At 39.0% G+C, this 8,493-nt stretch overlaps 1 pseudogene; it reads right to left on the bottom strand.

The window, feature by feature from the left end:
- Positions 1 to 1,295: 1,295 nt before the first annotated feature.
- On the bottom strand, positions 1,296 to 1,866 carry LOC147627246 (pathogenesis-related thaumatin-like protein 3.7; annotated as a pseudogene).
- Positions 1,867 to 8,493: the final 6,627 nt, after the last annotated feature.

Here is an 8,493-nt window from a genome sequence, read left to right as displayed (position 1 = left end):
TTTTAATTTTGTAAAAGAATTCAGTTTTTTTTTTTACCAAGCGTGTATTGATGCGTGTATTGATGCGTGTATTAATGCGTGTATTGATGCGTGTACTATTGCGTGTATATACACGCGCTTATACACACGCTGGTAAATGCCAATATACACGCGAATTTAATTGCCAAAATACACGCGTCCCATTCTATTCAAATACATGCGCGACCATACACGCGCCCGTAATTTATCGCGTGTATGACAGCATTGTCTTGTAGTGCTATAATCGATTTCTTACCTTGGTTTTTATCATAGTGCATGCACTAAAACCTCTTTCACATATTGCTATGCTACAACATTGGACAAGAGTAACTTGGCATATAGACAACACATAAGGAAGTGCATCTCTCCATAGGCTATTACATGCAATGGAAGAAGTTACATCTGGAAGAGTGTATCTTACCCATTCCCATAAAGCTTGATGCTTGTACTTTACAAACTCTCTCGTGAATTCATCAGGATCAATCACTGCATTGAAGTCTTGAACATTGAGCTTTTTAGGTGAACCATAAAATGAAACTATTTGTTCAACCTCACATGAACCATAGACCTTTAAAGCCCTCTCTAGCATTGGATGTTGAGCAGGCACAAGCACCTTAATGCACCTTAGTACAAAAATATCTTCAAACCTTGGATATATATGTATATATATATATATATACACATATATCTATATATATATATATATACACGTACGTATATATATATATCTAGATATATCTATATATATATAAGTATATTTAGATATATCTAGATATATGTACGTATATATATACATACATATATATATATATATGTATATATATACGTACATATATCTATATATATCTAGATATATATAGATATATGTATATATATATATATATATGCATGACCTTTACATAAGGCTTCCTTTGAAGCTTTCAAAAATATCAAAGGCTTCACTGTGAAGCTTTACACCCAATTAATAGGATTCAAATTACACCCAATTAATAGGATTCATTTGAAGCCTGGAAAGGTCTTGAAGCACAATTTTGCTTCAAAGTTAAGGCCTGACTGAGGGTATGTTTAAGAGTAGGCTCTGGTAATGTTGAAGTAAATAAATGATAACCAGTGCTGCAATATGTAGTACTCTCCTCTTGAGCATCTCCTCTTGAGCAGTAATGGAGAGTTATTTATGTGATAGCATTTGAGAATCATTTTTCAGGGACTTCTTAATCACATTATTACACAGGTTCATTATCATATAAATGAACGCGAGACATCGCATTATGCAAGTTCGGTCATGCACAGGTGTGCGAAATACAGAGGAGGTCATTGGCAGAACTTATTGACATAGAGCCTAAACCCCAAAAGGAGGTCATCAGCACATGTAGACGTTGTAGTCGGTGCTTCCCGTGGGGCAGGCCTTGGTCTCATCGGGGCCTCCGGGGTAGTAGCAGGAGCCGGAGTTGGCACTAGTGCACTGGACTGTGGGACAGTTGCCGTTGGTGGGAACCCCCGTCATGTCCCCATTGTAGCCCCCAATTTTGGAGACGTCGTAGTAGTCGTTGCCGCCACTGCCGGCTACTGTAATCTCGAATTGGGTGACCCCTGAGGGAGGCCCTGTGTTGCAAGCCTGGCCACTGCACCCTGTGCCTCTGATAGTCCAAAAGGTAGCACCCTGCCACCTAGAGTCGACGGCACCGGCCATGAGCCGCCGGCACCTTGCTGCGAGCACCCTCCGCCCACGCCGTTGTTGGGCCCCCAGTACTTGAAGCACACGGTAGAGCCGCAGTTGTTGTGCATGGTTATTGTCGTGGCCTCAGCTCTCATCATAGCTGCATAGTATACACGCAAATTACCATCCATGTACTATACGGCATTGTATACTCACAAACAAATTACCTGCAGTATACACAGACGCACTACTATAACACAAATTACTAAGCCGGCCACTTACCGAAGCTGGAGAACCTTAAAACTTGGATTTCAAATTCTATTTAGCTGGGTTTTTGAATGCAAGATAGGGAACTTTCAAAAATCACAAGATTATGTGGTACATATGCTATGTTATTTTGCTTGTGAGATGTTAGAATATTAAGGCAGGTTTTCAGGTGATAAAGAGCATCTTGAAATGATGGTTTTGATGGCACTGGATGTAAAGAATGATAATGGTCACATGTATGTTGGAAAAAATTAAAGGTTATGTTATGCCTACATGTGATTGGTTCAAAGGATTTGGAGAAAGGAATCAGTGAATAAAAGGGACAAGTACTTGATACGCAATTTTGTGCAATCATCAGGCTGAATTTGGGGATGTATTGAAGTGAGTTGGTACATGTAAATGTCATAAAAAATGGTGATGTCTTATGCTCCTTGAAGAGCTATCTGTTTTGTTTTCTTGCTGGAATTTTTGGATGTAACTCTCACAGCCAGACACCCAGTGTGTTCCCACCAGTGACACCGTCCACGTCATGACAGCTTTGGTGAACCCGACGTGAAACTGCTGGGGTGAGAGTGTGGTGAAATATATAGGGAAGCTATGACTGAGAATTCTGAGGGTCAAGGGGTTCATTTTGACCCCGGAGTTATGCAGATGTTTCAGATGTTTACCATGTACATGCAACAACAACAAGCTGCTGAAAGAGGACAAATTTCCACGACCAAAGCATTACAATCAATTGTGAAAAAGATGGATCAATTTGATGGGAAGGACATTACAAAGTACCTGCGTAATTATATAAAGGAGATGGAGCTAAACAGGGTGACTGAGGAGGATATGGTTCAAAGTTTCGAGTTGGTATGTGTTCCTGAAATAAGAGAGCGCATAAGAGGATTGCAGACAGCACATGGTGGCAGAAATTGGGAGGAGTTCAAGCTTGCTTTAAAGGATGAATATTTCATGGAGGATTCTGAGCGAGTGACCAAACGAACTTTCTTGGAATGGGTCACAAAACCTAAAATGGGAATTTCTGCCACCACAGAATTGCTAAGAGAGTTTGAGAAGCGCTATGCCCAGCTGTCAAGGATAGAGCGTGCAACTTTGGACAGAGAAAAAATAAAAAAAACTTATACAAGACCTCATTTGAAAGCCTTTTGAGGGAAACCATAAAAAAAACATTCGCTTATCTCTTTAAAAGAAAAACAAACGAATTTCAGATTTCGCTTCTTTTCTTTTATTCGCCACCTTGCTGTAGGCGTGAGGACAGAGTTACATGTAGCATGAAGGTTTTTCTGAGAATCGTATCCTCTTATTACTCTTCATTTCCTCTTCAGTTTGAAACCCAGGACATCATGAACAGTCGCCGTTGTCAAGAAATTAGGAGCACTGGTCATCTTCCCCTCTGGTTATGATTTCTGCACACTGGTTTTCTTTCGCCCCCACGCTCTGGTTATTTTCTCCGATTCCCGCAAGAGATGCGGCGTTCATCGCCTTTTGCAGCTTAATAATCGGCCTTGCCCATTTCCAAAAGGCTGCGCATGCTTTTCTTTTATATCCAAAAAATTCCAATTAAAAGGAAATCACTCGCTATTCCACGTATGCTGCCCCTTTAATGTAATATTCCTAACCTTAGCATTAAGGTAAGGTTCTCAATGCTAAGTAGTTCATCTAATTTAATTTCCCCACATTCAATAAACTCTTCGGCACTGTGATGTCCATTAAATCTCCATTACTCTTGATGCCTTCATAGTTTATAAATCATCATGTCGGCCATGTGATTTATAGAATCCCCAATTGTTCATTCAAGTATTTCCCCATGTCTTCATAAATGCATTCCTTTGTGCATTGGCATGCCCTCATGCCATCATATATAACTGGATGCTTCTAACTTGCCCATGAGCTCTGAGTAACAGCAAAACCATCATCCTCCATACTCATATACAAAAACTCCTAGATCTGGCTCAGCCTCAGCTCGTCTTATTGAACCTCATTTACAATATGAACATATGTACATGGCATCATATAATGACTTGTCATGGCACTTAACCCCATGCATCTGGATGTGTATTTGATGGCCTCACATGCACGGTTTCACATCATAGACGTGCCATGGCACGACAGGGCGCGCACACACACACACACACACACACATATATATGTATGTATGTATGTATATATATGTCTCTCTCTCTCTTTCTCTCTCTCTCTCTATATATATATGTCTCTCTCTCTCTCTCTCTCTACATATATATATATATATATGTAGAGAGAGAGAGAGAGAGACATAAATAAATATATATATATATATATATCTAGAGATACACACACACACACACACACACACACATACACATATATATCTATATAGATACATATATACATACATACATACATACATACATATATATATATATATATATATATCTATGTATGTATATACATATGTATGTATGTATGTATGTATGTATACATACATACATATATATGTGTGTATGTGTGTGTGTACACACGCACACACACACATACACAAATATATATATATATATATATATATATGTATGTATGTATGTATGTATGTATGTATGTATGTATGTATGTATGTATGTAAGAATGTATGTATGTATATATATACATATACATACATACATACATATATATATGTGTGTGTGTGTGTCTGTGTGTACACACACACACGCACACAAAGAAAAGATGTTGGATAGATTCTGGGTTGGAATTGCATCTGAGACACATTCCACTTCCCTTCCCTATTTGCAGAGCTCTTAATCCAGTCCAAACAGCCTGATGGGAAATCAACCAAAGGAGGCAAGATTTCTTCATGCTTCCTGAAAGTGCCCAAATTACCTTAAATATATAGGTCCACTGGTTAATGCTCCAGTTAATCTTCCATTTTTCATTAAGTTTAGAAATAAGAAAAGCATTGATACTATGGAGAAGGGGAAGAGGAAAAAAAGAGTTACCTGAAGTCCACCTGCAGCAGCATTGGGAGATGAGAAACTTACCTTGACAAGAAGGAGTGAGCCCTGCTTGACTTACCAAGTCAATTCTGTCCTGTAAACAGATTCCTGCAGCAGCAGCTGGTTGAAAGATTGTTAGCTAACTCTACAGTCCCTGCGTGGACCAAATATCCTTCCAAGTGTGTATACATGCCTTAAAAAGTTTATGCGCTTTAATCCAGAGGTTTTTTTCTTTAACAGGGAATTGAAGACCAAACCAAATGGATTCAAAGCAAAGACAGCTGGTTGAAAATCTGAACTTGGGTTTAATAGAGATATGGTTCCTATAATCATCCCAAGCTGTCCACACGGAGCAGATAAGGGAAGAGCCTTTAGGGTGGAATTTTTGTCTGGAAAGAAAGATCTCTAAGGCATTAAAACTAGTCCACGCTTTCAAACCATGAATGTGAAACTTATGACAGTTTCTTTTTATGAGAAAAGCCGAGTAATCTTCTGAATCCATACTCTTGCAGATCCATTTAGAAGCCAATTTAATAGCCAATTTATTTATATCCAGAAGGCCCAGCCCCCCTTGAGTTTTAGGCAGAAAAGCGATTTTAAGAGAAACCTTAGAAATTTTTTTGCTATAACCATCCCCTCCCCACAAAAAATTTGAGGTTAGAGAGTGAAGTAACTGCAGATGACTTTTAGGAGGTTTCCAATAGCAAATAAAATACATAATGGAAGGAAGCAAGTAGTGATTAAGAACAAACAACCTTGAAGACAACGAGGTCTGGTAATCTTTCCACAAAATTAACTTACCTTTTTAAATCTGTCTATAACCCATCTACACCTGTCTTTGAGAGACACACCAAAGCCCATAGTAATACCAAGCAGTCTGAAAATCTCACCCTTGTTAATCGACTTACAACCAGCTTGAAGGATTAAAGGGGGAGAATGCCCTTTAGAAGACCAAAATCCAGTTTTAGAATGATTTATAACAGAACCACTAGCAAGACAGAATTTTTCCAGGCAATTCCAGAAGGTTTGGATAGACTGAGGGTCATTGCTTATGAAGGAATTGGTGTCATCCGTGAATTGTTGAAGACACAAATCCTTGCTGGCAACCAAGAATTTTACTTCCTTTAATAGTACCATCAGCCAAAGGTTTAGAGACAAGCCATCCCAAGGCATCAGCCACAATCACAAAGAGAAGAGGGGCCAGAGGGCACCTTTGCCTCCTTTGCCTCTAATAGATCTTTTGAGCATGATAGGTTGATTAAGGGTGCCATTAAGAGAGACAAAAGCTCTCGAATATCCCAAGAGACAATGCATAAACTTAATGAAGCCCTTACCAAAATCCAAATCTGCCAAAGATTGAAGGATAAAGTCCCACTCCACCCTATCATAGGCCTTATCAAAATCAATTTTAAAAAAAAGGAAGTCAATCTCTTGCTCATCTGCATATTCAATACCCTCCCACATAGTAATTATAGCATCCAAGATATACCTACCCTTGATGAAGCCTTTCTGCTCTTTAAGGACTAGAGAATCCAACAAGGGAGAAATCCTTTTGGCTAGAACAAGAGCAAAGATCTTATAGACAGAATTAAGACAAGAAATAGGCCTCCAATTATGAATACTATCCTTATTGCCTCTTTTGTGAACCAGCTTGATAACTCCTGAATTAATAGAGACGGGAAGACTCCCATAATTCAGGGTCTCCTTCCAAATCATCAAGAGAAAGGGGCTGAGGAACTCAGCAAATTTTTTGTAGAATTCATTAGGAAGGCCATCAGGAGACCAAGAGTTTTACCTAAAGCAAGCCCTTCTATGGCTCCAATAATCTCTTTGGAAGTGACAGCGGAATCTAGCTGTTTCCTAAGGTTATCAGAAATAGTAGGTTCCCTAATCCTAGCAATATAGGCTCTAGCTTCTGTGATGGAAGAGCTCCTAATAATATCCTTGGAGAATATAGAACTATAAAAGTTGTGAACATACTCAAGGTTAGCTTGTTGAGAGTTTAAAAATTTCCCTTTTTCATCAATCAAAGAAGGCACTTGCTCTCTGGCTTTTTTCCTACTGAGGAGATTGAACATAGACTTGTGAGGAGTGTCTATTCTACCTGCCCAGAATTCCCTGGTGAATTTAATGCACCTCTCAGCCTCAAGAATCTCTTCCTCTTTGAAAAGGTTTTTAAGGCTGGAGAGAAGGGGAGAAGATATAGAGTCGGGATTGTTCTCAAGGGACTCAATCTGCAAAGCTATATCTCTCCTCCTTTTGCTTCTTATTTCCTTAGCAGTCTTCATATAGACAGAAAGTCTCTGATGAAGAGCTTTGACAGCAATGGCCCAGGAACGCCCAGGAACGAGCCGGAGAAGGATCGTTATTAAAGGCTTTAAGAATGATGTTTTGAACATCAGTCTGCACCTTAGGAAAGTCAAATAGAGCTGGATCGGCATGAAACCATCCAGCCCTATTATCCTTGCCTGAGGAATTAAGTAACATAATAACGGGATTATGGTCGGAGAGATGAATGGAATTATCCACTCTGCAGTTAAGATACGACCATCTGTTGATAAGCGAGCAAGAAAGTAAAATCTATCAAGCCTAGCTGCTCTAAAACAATCACCAAATTGCTTATTAGTCCAGGTAAAACCAGTATCACTAGAACAATCAATAAGGCTGAGATTGGTATAGAGATTTAACCACTCATGGCTTTTCATACCCTGTACCACATAACCTTTACCCTGATGTCTATCAGCAAGAGAATCAACCATATTGAAATCACCACAAATAACAGAAGGAGAAAGAGAAAGGGATAAATCTTTCCAAACCTGGGTTCTCTCCTTATTATTGCAAGGAGCATACACCGAGACAACCTAGATATTAAAGGGGGAATCCAGCTCAATACTAACCCAATGTTATGTTGACTTACTTTCTTGATTAGAGACACCAACCTTTGACTAATGCCAATAGTGGTACCCCCTTTACCTATCTCATGAACAGAATAAAACCAATTCCACTGTTTGCCAATTCTGTTGAGATTGAATTCAAGAACAGAGTTATTACACTTAATTTCTTGCAAGCACATAATGTCAAACTTATAAGAATTATCCTTCATCTAGTTTTTTAATGCAACAGCCCTGGAAGGGTCTGTTAGCCCCTTGACATTATAAGAACATATTTTAAGATCTTCACTCATGAGTACTTTTTTTGATATTTTTAGGAGGCTTTGAGAAAACAACTAAAACTTTGTTTAGATCAACACTCTTATCCTTCTTTCTTTTATTTTTTTCCTTACGCTTAGGAAGGCTCTCCTCCTCAGCTTGTGTCATAACAACTTCCACTGAGCTCTGAGATGAGATTTCCTTTCTTTTATCCTGATCGTACGTTCTACCCTGTCAGCAAAGCTCTTCAATTGAGAATCTTCCACCATATCCTCATCTTCGCTTGAAGAGCTTTGATGAGAAGGAGAAAGAGGAGGATCAATATCCACTTTCTGAGGCTGAGCAGGAAAGGTTTCTTCATCACTTTGTTTGTTTTCCATCACAGGAGATTCAGAGACTAAATTTACCTTATCTTGCTAAGCCTCATTTT

The sequence above is a fragment of the Cibotium barometz genome, chromosome 21, assembly GCF_041138505.1.
Source record: "Cibotium barometz isolate CiBa-2024 chromosome 21, ASM4113850v1, whole genome shotgun sequence".
NCBI lineage: Eukaryota > Viridiplantae > Streptophyta > Polypodiopsida > Cyatheales > Cibotiaceae > Cibotium > Cibotium barometz.
Note: the sequence above shows the minus strand (reverse complement) of the source record. Positions and strands in the feature narration are given on the sequence as shown.